This window comes from Propithecus coquereli, unplaced genomic scaffold (assembly GCF_000956105.1).
Source record: "Propithecus coquereli isolate 6110/MARCELLA unplaced genomic scaffold, Pcoq_1.0 Scaffold310, whole genome shotgun sequence".
Classification (NCBI taxonomy): Eukaryota; Metazoa; Chordata; class Mammalia; order Primates; family Indriidae; genus Propithecus; species Propithecus coquereli.
Genome location: NW_012148731.1, coordinates 1141045 through 1156792, shown reverse-complemented (window position 1 = coordinate 1156792; position 15748 = coordinate 1141045).

The following is a 15748-nucleotide window of genomic DNA, read 5'->3' as shown; positions in this document are numbered from 1 at the left end:
TATAGAAAAAATTAGCCGGGCATGGTGGCGCATACCTGTAGTCCCAGCTACTCGGGAGGCTGAGGCAGGAGGATCGCTTGAGCCCAGGAGTTTGACGTTGCTGTGAGCTGGGCTGACGCCACGGCACTCTAGCCCGGGCAACACAGTGAGACTCTGTCTCAAAAAAAAAAAAAAATAGAAACACAAGTCTTGATCATAACTAGCCGACATGCCACAGTAAAACCAAGGCGATGGCCAGTGAATGACCTTGGACCCCAAGCTCCTAATGGCACAGGACAGCCCTGGGATGGGAGACTTGGTTTTGAGCCCACTCTCTGCCGTTCACCAGTATATGTGCCAATTCCATGATCTTTGGTTTCCTCTTCTATAAAATGAGAATATTTAATGCATAAATGTATCATGAGATTATTGTGAGGATAAAAATCAGATAATAAATGTGGAAGTGCTCCAAAAATTATAAAAAACTATAGAAATGTAAGAGATTGTCATTATTCTCTTCCAACCTAATGCAAAGCTTGAGACTCGGTCCCAGGCCTGCCACAAATTAAATGTGGGACTCTGGGCAGGTCACCTCTCCTCCTGTCACCTGGTGTCCTCGTTGCTGAGATGCTCAGAGGAGACAATGGGTGTAGAATATGCATTTGCTATCTTGTCTTGATATCATCATTAGATAATAATAATTATTATCATCACTTTATAGCATTTTAATTGTCTGTGCTTTTATCTGAGAGCTCCCTAGACATTTTTGTCACCATAGCATAGACGTGTCTGCCAAAGCCACTGAGTGGTTTCTTTCCCTCTTTCACTCTGGGGCAGGACCTCCGTATCGCTGCTAGCTTGACATGAGGACCCTCCTCTCTTGCAAACAATGTGCAGTAACTGTCTGTCTGTCTGTCTCTCTCCCTGGACTATAAATAAGCTCCTGGAATGCGGGGAAGGGAAGCAGCCTGAGTCATCCCTGTGCCTGTGCCTGCCACAGTGCCTGTGGGTGGCCAGTTCTGCTGGGTCCGTCTCATGCGACCTGCCTGCCCATGTCGCTGCTCCATGTTACTGCAGGCCCTGCAGGAGACCTGGCACCAGCCAGCTGCTTGGGGGCCACAGAGGGGAGATTTCTGAGAAGGGGTCTTTCTTGCCCTTCTCATGCCAAGGTCATGTTGCCAAAGTGCCCCTGCCCAGCTTTCTGCTGTGGCCAAACCCAGTCCCTCAGATCACCCACGAGGACAACCCAACAGCCCCTCCGCACTCTCTCCCTGCCCCAGAGCGTCTCTGTTCCTGCTGGGTGCCCCCGGCGATGCCCACACACCTGCAGCGGCTCGCCCATGGGGCCACGAGTCTGCAGGCTTCTGGCCCATGTTGTCATCGCCGCTGCCATCAACCACCTCGACACAACATGCATGGCTTCCCCAGCAGCTGCGGGAGGAGCCGGCCAGAGTTTTTGCCATTTTTTATAAGAGCAGAAAGTCAGTGGTTCACAGGGCAAAATACCCACATCGGGAAAGAGAAGTCAGTAGAAAAAGTCTTCTCTTTTCTGCCCCAACACAAAACTGCTCAGAGTTGTGGTCGTTCACAGGCCTCGCTGAAGACATCCGGCCAGGACAAGGGACCAGCCACGCTTGGCTCAGTGACACGCTCCCTTCTATCTTCTCTTCCTCTCCCTTCCTCCTGTTTCCTGGCTTTTCACTCCCCAGCAAAGTGTGAGTGACTAAGCTTTTGCCCCAGACCCGATTTTCTAGGTGACACGAGCTAAGGTGTGAGGGCCCAGGAAATGCCCACTTTGGCCACCACCATCAGCTCTCCACCCTCTCAGAGCCTCCCAGAGCCTGAGCCCTCCTCCTCGCCCAGCCCTTAGGCCCCCCTGACCTCTCTTATTCCTCCCGACCCAGCCTGGACCCCACAGTGACCCCCTGAGCCATGTCCATCCTCAAGCTGCAAAACTGCAGCCCTGGGCCAGGCACGGTGGCTCATGCCTGTAATCCTAGCTCTCTGGGAGGCCAAGGCGGGCGGATTGTTTGAGCTCAGGAGTTCGAAACTCGAAACCAGCCTGAGCAAGAGCGAGACCCCATCTCTACTAAAAAAAAAAAAATAGAAAGAAATTAATTGGACAACTACAAATACATAGAAAAATTAGCCGGGCATGGTGGCGCATGCCTGTAGTCCCAGCTACTCGGGAGGCTGAGGCAGGAGGATCGCTTGAGCCCAGGAGTTTGAGGTTGCTGTGAGCTAGGCTGACGCCACGGCACTCACTCTAGCCCGGGCAAAAAGAGTGAGACTCTGTCACAAAAAAAAAAAAAGACAAAACACTGCAGCCCTGGACTCAGCCTGTGCGCTGTCCTCTCTGCTGCTCCCCGGACGCTGGCTGCGCAGATTGCCACTCTGTGGGCTCCAGCCACGTGGGCCCACGGGGAGGTTTTAAAATATGTCCACACATTGCCCCCCCAAACCATGAAGCCTAATTCCCCCTCCCCTTGTGTGGGCACCCGACTTGGTAACTTCCTTCTAATAAATGGTCTTAAAATGCATTGCGGCTTCCTCCTCTCCCTTGGGTCACTCGCTCTGGGAAGCCAGCTGCCGCATAGAGGACACTCAAGCAGTTCCACGGAGAGGCCCACACGGCAAGGAATGGAAGCCTTCAGACGATGGCCATGCATATGTGCCATCTTAGACACACACCCTCCGGCCCCAGCCAAGCCTTCGGATGAATGCAGTCCCCACCAACATCTCTACTGAAACCTCCCTCACAAGAGGCCGAGGCCAAACCACCCAGCTAAGCCACTCCTGACCCTCTGGAACTACATGCGCTAATACCTGTTAGTTGTTTTAAGCCTCTAAGCTTTGGGGTAATTTGTTACACAGCAATAGAGAACTAATATGACCTGCAACACCACCCTAGCCTTTTTGTTTCTCTCAGGGTCCCATTCCCATCTCCCTACGCCAGGGCTCCACCTCCTCAGGTATCCCCCCAGCATCCAGTCCCTCCATTCTCAGTGAAGAGACTCGTCTCCCACTTTTGGGGGCAGGATGAGGGGAAATGAATGGCCTCAGTTTCCTGACCCACCCCCTCCACACACGTGCCTGTGCCTGGAGCCCCTTCGGTCCGGTGCCTGGGGGTGAGGTCTCCCTGCCCAGCCCTCGATCACCGAAGTGGTAGCTTCTGCCCCTCCCCCAAGGCTCCTCTCACCTGCCTTCAGTTACCCACCGGCCGCCAGACCCGGGGGTGAGGGGTAGGGGACACATCCTGACCCTTCTCCCAGGGGCCAAGCTCCAGCCCTCCGCAGACCGCTCCTCTGAGTCCCTGGCTGGTCCTTGCTGCTCCCTCAGCCCACAGCTCAGCCCCTGCTCCTCTTCCTCTCCCTGTCCTCCTCGAGAGCGGCCGCGTCTCACTCCCATGGCAACGACCACCACCCCGTGCTGATGCTCTCACGCCGGTGCCTAGTCCACACCTCTCCTGCGTGCCAAATGGACTCCAGCCACCTGCAGCTCCCAAAAAGCTCCTCAGAGCCACCACGTTCAGGAAATGCAGTGCGTGGGCTTCCGTTTCATCTCTCCATCTCAGTTAATGGCACCTCCAGCCCAAGCCCAAGACCTGGGGGTCGCCTTGGAAGTCTCTCCCCCGCTTCCGAGCACTCGGCCAGTCCTACGGAATCTGCCCCCAGTTTTGCTTTATCCAGCGGGTCCCATGCCTCGATGTCCCGGAGCCGACCTGCTGTCTCTAACCTGGGTCATTGTTATTAAGACAAGCTCAGATCTGTAGACCTAAGAAGTAGAGAGAGGTCAACGGCCCCACACTGCAAGGAATTTTCCAGAACTCTATACATTTCCCCCACTTCCTAAAACTCTTCAGTGACCTGTCCCCTGTCAGCCCAATCACCCTCAGCTCCCATCACTCCCGACTCACACCTCAATGCTTGCCGGCACCAGTGTCCCCTGTCCGCCCACACTTGCCCCGCCCCTTCCGGGTCCGGGGCGGTGCTTATCTGCCCCTCCCGCATCTCACGCCACGGCCGCGGCCTCCACCGGGCTGACTCTGCCATCTTCCGAAGCTCAGCCCCGACTTCATTTCCCGCAGGAAGCCTTCCCTGAGCCCCCGTTGGCTACATCCTCCTCCGTCTCTACTGCTACTGGGGGACCACGGTGTTTGAGACCTTGGCCAAAATGGGGGTAACAGCCACCTCACGGCACTGTGCTCGGGGCCACCTGGGGGACAGCAGGACACTCCACACGGGTCCTGGCCACAGTCAACAGTGCACGGCCTGTAGCGATCGTTAGTCCCGCTGACAGCCCCAGCCCGCCCTGTCCCAGCTCTGGGCTGCTTCCTCGTCTGAGGGGCGCTGTCCCACCCCGGAGCCCACCCAACACCCGGCACAGGGAGGAGCTGAGCAAACACTGCAGGACGGGACAGAGGAGCCGAGAAAAGGAAGGAAGGGCAAGAAGCCCCGCCCCCTCAGGGTGCAGTGTGGTGCAGTGGTCGGTGTGCCGGGCCCCTCCAGCTCCGTCACTGATGCCCTGGTGGCTTTGGTCAGATGACTGCAACTCTCTAAGCTTTGGTTCACTTATCTTCAAAATGGGGGTGACAGCGGTGCGAGGGGAGGTCGTGCACCGTAAAGCCTGTGTGCCCGCGGTCAGCACGAACTGACTGCGCACGCGTGCTGCACGAGGGTCCTGCACCATCCCGCGCCCGCGCCGCACAGGCGCAGTGGGCCCTGCGCCCACGTCTTCCTGCCAGGCTGGCCAGGCAGGGTGGGGAGCCCAGGGGCACACATATGTGCTGCAAACTTGTTTTCTTGGAAAGGAGGCGGCATTTTGTCCTTGTGGTTGCCTGTGGCGCCTGCAGACAGCCTGCCTAGCTGGGGGAGGCGTGTTGGCGGGAGCCGGGGGCTGGGGGTCTGCCCACCTGCATCTGGGGTGCCCAGACCACGCCCACCCGCTGCCTCTCTCGCCTCCTCTCCCCTCTCTCTTCTCCTTCCCCTCCTCTCTCTTTTCCTCTCTTCTCTCTCTTTCATCTCCTTTCCCCTCCTCTCTGCCTCTTGTTTTTCATGTCCCCGCGCCTCTCCTCTGCTTCCTCTCATCCCTCCTCTCTCCTCTCTGTCCTTCCTCCCTGACACTACCTCTCTGTCCTTCCTCCCTGACACCAGCTCTCTGACCCTTCCCGCCTGACACCACCTCTCTGACCCTTCCTCCCTGACAACACCTCTGTCCCTTCCTGACATGTTTTTGTCTCCCCTCTCTCTCCCCATCCCCCTCTGCGCCTTGTCTCCTCCTTCCCTCTCCTCTGTGATCGTCCGTCTTATTTATCACACACTCCCCTTCTTTACTCTCCATCCTGTGCAAAGGATTTCTCCCCTGCTGCCTCCGGGCAAAGTTGGTGGAGAAGAATGAATTTTTCATTTGTTTTCCCATTATTCTGTTCCTGTACCCAAGAAAGTAGAACTCAGGCTCCTCTGTATGTGACTAGAGATATGACACACCTCGATCTCTGAGTTCTGTTTTGTCATTTCCTATAAAAGTAAAACCCTCTCCGAAAGTCGGCACCAGGCCCCGGGACTCAGAGCAGCAGACCTGGCTGCACATACAGGGGACGCTGCCCTGTTGGCAGTCATGGGAGGTTTGGGAGCGTCCTTTGCCTTCGGTCCCAGTGGAAGGGCAAGAACCTGTTAGAAAGTCTTCTCTGAGTTTCCGAGGATGCAGGAGCTGCAAGTCGTGTTTCTAGCCCAGGACGCCGGCTGAGTGCACATGTGCACACAAACACGCTAGCACACACACGTCACGCTCACGGGAGCTCCTGTGGAGATCTCACCCTCCTCCCTAACAAATACATCAGGGTCTTGAGTCACTAGAGCCAACAGGACAAGGAGGATGGAGGGGAAAATAGACTTCCCCTACTGCGCTTTTCCTTCCTTGCTCTAGTTTCAAAAGAGAAACTGAGTCAGAGCAGCTCACCTGGACTTGTTTCCCATTTACTCTGAGGATGTCCCATCTCTCCCTGCTCCGCCATCATGCATGAAATGGGTGTGGTGAGACTGGATCCATGTCCAGTGGAGGCTACTCGGGGGTGTTCGGTGCTGCCCAAAGGGTCCAAGAGGGTCCTTACCACACCCCTGGCTCCATCTCACCCTCAGGGCATCTCACCTAAAGGGCATCTCCAAGGAGGAGTCCCCCATCCCTGCCTGTTACCCTGTATCCCAGCCTCTGGGTGCCCCTCTCAGCACCTCCACCCACCTGCAGTCGTCCGATTTATTTGTGTGTCACTTGTTGCCGGACCTCCCCCCACTGAAATGCAAGGCCCATTAGACAGGGACCTAGCTGCCGTTGTCTGCCGTAACACCCCAACCCCTGGCACAGTGCCTAGCACATGGTAAGCTGCCAATAAATATCTGTTGATTGAATGAATGAATGAATGAACGAACGAATGAGATCATTTCATCCAAGCTCCCAACGTTGTGGATGGTGACACTGAGAGGCCCCCAGGGGAAAAGCTCTTCGGCCAAGATCACACAGCCAGGCTGGGGCCTGGCGGTCACCTCCACGCCAGCTCCCGGGGAGCCTTCCGAGCTGGGCTTCTCCCATTAACCGGCGATCCTCCTACAGGAACTTCATACTCACCCGCCTGCTCTCCTCTTAAGCCAGGCCCATGTTTCCTTTGGAGTAATAATTAAAATAACATATTCACCAGCTGTTTTTTTTCTAGATTTAATCTGCCCAGGCTCTGATTTGCATATTAAAAGCACTAATTAGCCCCTCCGAGTGCTTGGGCACGGAGAGTGCAATAACTGGTCACGTTGTCCCCGAAGACCCATCCGCAGCGCTCTGGGCGAGGATGCGGATGGCGGCCGGGCCCTGGGCATGGAGAAACAGCCTTTGTTTCCCAGCATTTGGGGACTGGTGGCTTCATCCTGGTGGCTCTTCTTCTCTTTGAAGTGTCCTGTTTGATCCGTTAGCTTGTCTGTCAATTTTTGTTTTAACTCCTCTGGAGTGTGTGTTTTCACCCCTCTCGGCCACACTGGGGCTCAGAGTCCCCAGCAAGTGTGGGCAGCCTTGGACCAGTGGCACAATGCGAGCCCAGGTCCACGGCGTGGGGCTGCCTCCCTTCCCAGGCGCTCTCCAGCCCTGCCTCCCACCGAGGACGAGAAGGGCGACTCCAGCGTGCAGTCCCTTTAAATCGTCCCGTACTGCAAACATACAAAGGAATAGCTAATTGCTGTTGTTGTTATTTCCTTAAAAATAAAATCGGGGAATGTGTGTGAGGGGCGGACCAAAGGCTGTCCGTAAAAGCCGTCAGCTGGGACGTGGGATTCTGAGCGCTGCAGCAGCCTGGATGCCCAGAGGTAGCATTCAGCGCCCAGAAGACAGCGCCGATTCCCTGCTCCTGGGCTGAGATGTCAGCTGTTGACCTGGCTGCTCTGTCCAGGGATCTGGGAGGGAAACTGAGGCCTAAGCCTCACAGGAGCTGACAGGGGCCAGCCAGGGACCTGGCCAAGGAGATGGTCCCGGGATTTCAGAGATTCCAGCCTGGCATCCACACGCTGCTCCTCAGCCCCTCCCGGAAGGCCCGAGCCTGCGGGGGCTGGGCCACAGCAGACACAGCCAGATGGCGGCTGTGCGAGCACCAGGGGGCAGGGCCAAAAACTGTAAACGGGAAGGGAAGAAAGCGCTGGCAAGAGAGCCTCTTTATTCCCCTCGCCCGCTCAGCTCCGGCGGATCCAACTCCGACGGCCAGAGCTCGCTCAGCCTGGCGACCGTGGCCTGGGCAGCATCCTGACCAGAGCTCCTTTGAGAGGCGGATCCAGGCCACTCTGCCTGTCCCCACCCAAGGCCCCTCACCTGTGCCCCTTCCAGGCCGACCTGGACGCTGGCTCCCTTGCCCATGCCTGCTCCAGCCCACAGACGCTTGTTGGACGCCTCGCCTGCGTCTGGGAGGGAGGGAGTGTAACCTTGACTCTGTCTCCAGCCAGACCAGCTGCCCGGGGCAGGCAGCCCAGCTAGAGAGACTGGCTGCCTTCCACAGGAGAGTGTCAGAAACCAGACAGGACACTTAGAAGTCAAAGCACACACCTCCCAGTCAACATGAAGACAGGTCCTGCTCTGGGGACAGACGACTACTGCTTACGACTCTCTCTCTACTCTGGGGGGAAATCAGTAGAACCTCAAGGAAACACGGCACCAGCTAAAACGTGTGCCTCTTGCGGTCCAGACAGGACCTGTGGGAAAGAGAAACAGTGGCAGGGGAACAGCAGTGGGCGGGACCTCCTCACCAGCCTGGCCTGTGTGACAGCTACAGAGGGTCCGGGCCCAGCACATGGAGCAGGGCTGCAGCCTGAAGGAGAGGTGACCTGCTGGGCACAGGGCCACCTGGGCTGGGCAGGGGAAGTCTGGGGAGGAAGCACGTGAGAAGGGAAGGAGAGAGTGACGCCCACTGTGGGAGAAGCACTCTGTGGTTCTCTCTGGGCCTCGGGAAAGTTGTCAGACATCTCCAGCTTCCACGAACGAGGTACACGTGGGAACGGGAGGGAAGTGGCACCCGTGAGGGCAGAACCCCAAGTCCCTCTGCAGTCCAGGAGGAGGACAGAGCGAGGGGGACTCTGCCAGGCCGAGCAAGCCCAGGACCCCTCCCACGGGGCGGAGAAGGGCTGCCCCGAGCCCGCAGGGACCAGTAGCAGAGAGGGTTTGACTCAGCCGTGCCTAGTGGCCTGTCAGGGCGCATGCTGTTCCCAAGGAGACGGTAGCCCTCCCTCCATCCAGGGCCCTGTGTCGGGAAAACAGAAGATGACGGGGACCCGGCCAGCTGGGAGAGGCAGCGGAGTGAGCGAACGCTGACAGCGACGAGGACCCTGGCTCCAGCCTGGAAATTCAGGATTACAACTTGCCAAACCCTGAACTCCACCGGGAGATGCAAGTATTCCGGAGGCCGCTTTCCAGGCTGGTGGGTTTTCCCCTAGGGAGTAGAATCTTTCTGAAGGGAAACCAGGTCAGTGTGTGGCAGAGAGACTCCATCGCACTTGAGGCCCACAGAGGAGTAGGCTCGAGGTCAGCAGGAAGCTGACGGCACAACCCAGCCTGGCCACAGCCATTTTCTCTGAGCAACTCGTTCCCACTCGGACGCACCAGCTGGAAAACTCTGTCCTACTCTCTACGACCAGAGACGAGATGCCACCCACAAGTGGCTGCTCTGGGGCTCTGAGAGCACCGTTCTGGCTCGAGGAGCGCAAGCTCCAGTGGCCGTAACAGATGGTGGCCGCTGCCGTGGCATCTCTCGGCTCTCGGGTCTGGTTGCTGAGGAGTCGGTGTGCGGCGGGCAGGGCGTTTGAAGAGGCCGAAGGCCCAGGAAGTGAGCAGAGGCAGGACGTGGGGATGATGCTGGGGGTGCGGCATTGCCTTCCCCTTGGACTTGCAGGGGGAGAAAGCCAGGCTGGGAGGACGCACGCTCACCCCTCACACACCGCTCAGGCAAGGCAGGGCCTCACCAGCTCAGATGGAAACAAAGACCTAGGCTCAGACAGACACCTGGGTGAGTGCGTCCTAGCTAGCTCTGGGTAGAACTCCAGATTGTGGACAGGTGAGGGGCTTTGTACATGCATCGTCATTTCAGTATCTCCAAGTCCATCTCGAGAAGTAAGGACTGATAGCCACGGCCAACGTTTCAACAGAAGAAAGTGCCATATTTGCCAGTTGGCCACATACTGTCTTTCGTTGCTTCATGCTGTGGATAATGTTGTGCCTGGACCATCCTGTTGGCACAGTGGAGACACAAGTGCCTGTTGCACGTGATATGACCATGCCGATGGGTTGCCTGGAGACCGAGGGGACCTGGCTTCGGGAAAATGCGTGGTGGACACAGCCTGGTGTCTTTCAGGGTTTTGGGGCAGCATCAGCTAGCTGCTCACACGAGGCCCTGTGGGGCTGGATTTCACATCGTCTTGGATCCAGGAGGGTTTCAGGAAGCGACAGGAAGGTTAGAAATTGAACTTCCAAGGTGCATCTTCTCTGAGATGCCCTAGTTTCCTGCCCAGGAGGTGCATATCCGCATGCCCAGCGGATCCCAGGCCTGGTGGCCCAGCACCTGGAGGTTCGCTCCTCTCCCCAGCCTGCCCAGGGAGCACCTCGGGCATGGAGAACTCATGTGCAGAGAGGGCCAAAGAAGCCCCAAGAGGAGAAAGGCACAGAAACAGGTAGAACGGAGCCACATTTCCTCCCCTCCTCTCAGACCGTTCCTCACCCAGGAGAGCATTGCCAGGAGGTGGTGGGTTGGAAAAAATAATGGGGTTGTAGCAACCGTGCTCCCTGTCTTTTGTCCTCTTCGCCTTTCTCCCCGTTGGACGGTTAGGCCAGGGAGCTGCGGTTGGAGCTGCAGCTGCTCTCCTGGAAGGGACCTTGGCCCTGAAGAAAGTCAAGTTGCCGGCAGCCCAGGGTTAGCTGAGATGGTGACTTCCTTAAGGTCACACAAGTCGGTGCGGCTCGTCTCCCCTACAGGCAGAGTCGATTTCCAAAAGGGCCAAGGTGGAAGCTGCAAGGTCTCTGAGGCCCAGGCGCCGAGGAGGCACAGCTCTACATCCGCCACACTCTGTGGTCAAAGCAAGTCACGAGGCCAGCCAGGACGCACGAGGAGGGGAAATCGACTCCACCTCTTAATGACAGGAGCTGCCAAGTATGGTGGCCGTATTTTTCCATCCACCCGCCCCCCCTAGCACACACACAGAGACTCCACAACGCAGCAATTCCACTTCTACATGTGTACCCTAGACCTAGAGAGACTCTTATACAAACTGACAGGTACAAGAATGTTCATTACAGCGTCGTTAGTTATGGCAAAGTCGAAATCAAAAATGCCCATCGTGGGGAGAATATATAGATGAAAAATGGCAGGTTCGTGCATTGGAAAACTATACAGCATTTTACAAAATGAACTAGATCTCTATTTACACCTTGGACGAGTCAAAGATTACCTTGACTGGAAAAAACACATTGTAGAGTTAAACGTATAGTATGATACAATTTGAAGGAAATTTTAAAGTACAAAGACAAGGCCATAAATGACTTGCATATACGTACGTATGAAAAGTACGGAGGAGCCACGTTAACGAGATGAGACTCGGATTCAGGGGCGGAAGCAGGACGGGAGCTGGGGCCTGGACCAGTGACAGCCCAGCGTCTCCAGCGCGGGGAAGGACGGTCCGATTTGTGCACTTGAGATCCAACACGCACAGAATAATTTCAACATAAGAAGATAAACTAAACAAGAGGGAGCTACGAAGGAGGAAGGTAAAGGGTGACACCGCGAGGGAGGTTTGTAGAAAGCCGAAGGAAGGTCACAGCACACACCGAGGTGGCCCCGCGTTCCCATGGGAGAGCCGGCGCCCCGAGTATTAATGCCTGTGCTTCTTTCTGTTTATTCTTCCATGTCTCCGCCTGGGTGGGAAAAGCCACGCTGCTGCCATTCGTTGCCTGGGTAAAGGCGGTTAGACTTCACGGGCACGGCAGCTGCTGCTGGGACCCAAATGGGTGGCTCTGGCTAAGATTGTTCATTTACTCATTCGACAAATATTTATTGAGCACCTTTTATGTGCCTGCTACCTAAGCTTCTGGGATACACTGGCGACCCCATCGTTGACCTTGCATGCAGAACCCTTCCACCCAGTGAGAGGTTCCTCTAGAAGTGTCCAGTCCTCTCCTGAATGACCCGATCTGTTGTGGTTTTATGGCTTGTTCCAACTTCCCCAACTGGGTGGAGTTAATCCCCAGAGGATGGAGAGGGTAAACCTTCCCTGCCCTGGGTCAGACGCCTCCTCTGTGGTCTCCTGCCCGTGCTCTCTGGCCACGGACGGGGGCCTTGCACTGGGCTGAAGGGGTGGGGGGCTTTGACTGGGTGGGCAGGACCAAGGTCTAAGGAGGCCAGGCCCAGGGTAGACCCATCCTCCCCTGACTGCTCTCCCCACCCCGAGCACACCCCACTCCCCTGCCCTCCGTGCCCTCACTCACGGTGTATTTGCCACTTTGAATGAATTAGGGGAATGTGCCCATTGACTTGGGACCTTGGGAAAGTGAGACCCAGTACAAATGTCACCTCCTCTGGAGAGCCTCCCATGATTGGTCAGCTGGCCCAGGTGAGCTGAGGCCCTCCTCTGTGCTCCAGTACCTGGCACTTGGCACTCACCTGCCTCCTGTGGCTCTTAGTCTGCAGCAGGGTGACAGCACGTGGGCCTGTAGGTCCCCTCCACCCAGCCAGACCACTCATCTAGGCTTTTTCCCCAGTGCCACCACAGAGATGGAACGAAGGAGGGAGGGCAGTAACTAAGGGCTGGGTCACAAAGCAGAGGGGAGAGGAGAGCTGTGGGAAGAGTGGAGAAGTGAGGGGACACTGGCAACTCCCTGCAAAACCCCCAGGGAAAAATGTGGCTTTGGCTGGCCTTCATTTGTCTCAGGAATAGGGAGTAGCCCCAAAGCTCTGGGCAAACTAGAAGGCACCCTCTGAGCACAGACACTTGTGACTCTCTGCAGAACCAAAGAGGCATGCCAAAGCCCCTGGGGACAGGGTTTCTGTCCAGGCCACGTGGCTCATGCAACACTCCAGCTCCCCCTAGAACGATATTGTCTGATTATCTTCCCTCTTGCGTATTTGCTGATTCCATATTCACTTATTAGCAGCTGTAGTGCCAAGACCTGTGGGGGCTCCAGAGTCAGGCTGCCGAGAATCAATCCTGTTACTTCCCTGGCTGTGTGACTATGAGCCAGTTACTTGACTTCTCTGAGCCCCCGTTTCCCATCTGGAAAGTAAGAGGAATACTGGCAGCCACCGCACCGGCTGTTCTGAGGATTAACAAGAGCCCACGTCAGTAGAGCGCTGACTTTTTGCGTCATGTGCATTACCCCACTTAAGCCTTGTGCAAGTCCCAGCTTGAGGGAAATTGAGGCTCAGTGAGGTTACATGGCACTGCCAAGGTCTCCAGCCAGCAGGTAGAAGAGCCAGGAGTTGGACCCAGCTCTTCTGCTCAGCCCTGGGGAATGGAGGGGTCCCAGGGAGAGCCACCGCCAGCCCTCCTCGCCTCCCCCAGGCAGGCTCTGGAGGCCTCCTGTTGCAGTCACGGCTCTGGACATGACTTGGATCAGTGGTTCTAAGCGGCACCATATTGGTAACCAAGAGGTCCCCCATGCTCCCCAGCCCACTGCCACCTGGCTGTGTCTCACCCTGCCCCACCCACAGTGCTCACACCCAGGCCTCCAGGGACACCCTCGAGGCCAAACCCAAAGACTACTGTGCAGCCGACCCACCCTGCTCCCTGGGCCCGTCTCCCCTCGGGCCCCATCCCCATTGCACGCACCTGCCCCTCATGCAGCTCTGCAGCTACGCTCCCTGGGGCTCCCTGCAGCTTCCTCCTCCCAGTCCCCACCCGCCGCACCTCCACCCATCGCCCTCTTCCCTCTTCCGTTCCCAACTCTCAGCCTCTCCCGGGCATTCCTGCCGGGCTCCTTCACGCCCATGGCTGGCGGCCCATAGAACTCCAGCCCAGGCACCTCTTTGGAGGTCCAGACCCACAGACGCAATGGCAGTTCTCCGCCCGAACGTCCCATGGGCACCCCAGGGTCTCAGTCCACCCGCATCTGAACTGGCCTCTCCCAAATGCCTGCTCCTCCTCCTGTCCCCCGCCTCCCTGCTACCACCTGAAACAGAAACTTAGACTTACCCTCAACACCCTCTTTCTGCTGCCGCACACGGAAAGAGTGGCCAAGTCCTATTAATTTAACTTCCCTAATATCTTTTCTGTTTGGCGCCGCCTTCCTTCTCTTCTACTTGAAGCTCAAGCCCCTTCATTTCCCACCTAGATTGTTGAAGTTTTGTCCCATGTGGTTCCCTTGGCGTAGATTCCCCGTCCTCGGCCTGCCCCCAGGCTGTGGCTGGTGGTCTGGTTGTACTTCCTGGTCCGTGGTGGCCATTCCACAAACGTGACCGAGGGTCTAACACCTGTCTGCCCTGTGTGGGTTTTGGGGCATCGATGCGACAGAATGTGGTTCTTCTGTCAAGGACGTCCAAGTCTCACAGTCACAGCGAGTAAGGACTGAGTTGCCACGCAGGTCACAGACACTAGTAGACAGGAAATGGCACAGCGGGAGCACGTGGGGCCACTGGACAGTCTCGGGGGGCTGTGTGGGGCCTTTTGGGGAAACCGATGGCAGAGATGAGTGCACTCCCCTCTTTGTCACAGGCTAAAGTCCAAACCCTCCAGTTTGCCAGCAAGACCCTTTGTGACCTGGCCCTGGCTCGCCCGGCCTCATCTTCACCCCCACCACACATGCATGCACACGCATGCATGCAGACAGACACATGCACACGCACACAAAGCGATCCCTGCACACACGCCCAGCCACCACGTGGCAGAGGGCGGGGGCAGCCTCGCTGCCATGCCGGCCCTGGTACAACATCTCGCATCAAGGATTGTGTCAATTTGTGAGCTTGCAAATCGGCACTCGGCTCGCATGCCAAAGTCCACAGTCCTAAGTTTCGGTGGCAGAAAGACATTGCTGAAAATAATTGTGCCTGGCAGCACTGGGGCTGGTTCCAAAGCCGTCCGGTGATCCAGCACACGCAGAATCTTTGGTTGCTCTGTGCAGCAGCCAGATGCCTCCATATCCTGCCCAATTAATCTGGAATGAGTTGGACCGTGATGAGGTACATTCACAACAACCTGCTACTGAAAGAAAGCTCACAAAGCCGCTTCCTGGTCCCTTCCCCTCTTGCCTGCCTGTCCCCTTCCATCGCTCACCCCAAGGGCCCTGCTGCTGCCATCCCCTACAGGCAGACGGTGCCAGGTTGTGGCAGGAAGCGCAGCCCACGACGAGCTGGCAGCAGAGACCCCTGCACTGCCAGCCATGAGCCGCTGACTGCAGCCCTACCGGCTCCAGCAGGCAACGGTTGCAAATTCCTGCTCTCGGGGAGAAGTCCACGCACTGAGCCCTTCCCTGGAATGTGACGCTGGCCCGTTTGACGTGGCTGAAATTCCTGAGGCGTTCTCAAGGCCTGGCTTCTGCAGGCAGGGACCTGGTTCCCTACCTTGATGCTCCCCAAGGAACCAGGATGATGAGAGGCAATAGGTGCCCTGAACTAGGGGAAGGGAAGGAGGGCGGGACAGAGTGCACCCGAGGACCTGCCAGGTGCTCTCGCTCCGTCACCCTCCTGGCAGCCTTGTGAGGACTGTGTCCTTCTTCCTGCTCCACAAATGACAAACTAGAAGCTCAGAGAGGATGAGTCCGGTGTGTGAGGCCTCCTGACTTTATCACCCCCCTGCCTGCTCCTGCCCTCTCTCCAGCGCTGCCCCGCCTGGCTCGGTCCCTTTGCCTGGAAGGGAAGACGCTGCAGACCAGGTGTCTGCAGCAGGACTCCGAGGCCGCTGCTTCTTCCTCTACTTCCGCCCTCTCCTCCAAACCTCACGCTCAAGTTTCCAGGACCTCAGGGGGACCATCCCAGTTCCCACCGCCCTCATCTCATCCATTCCTTGGCTATTCTTGGAGCACAGAGAATGCCTGACTCCAGAAAGGGCACCCGGGCCCGGCGGATGGCTGGAAATGTCCCGTAGCTTGCAAGGGAGTCATTCTTAGGAAATAAATGACCCAAGAAACTGTTAATGTTGTGTTCCTCTCGGGAACTTGGCAACTTTAGTGAACTCCCAGGCTCCTTGAGCTGGTTTGAGTTTGGGCTTTCTTTGCAAGTTGTTCTCTTTCTTCTTTCTCTGCGCCGTCACCCCACGCCCCGTCCTCCCCCCCC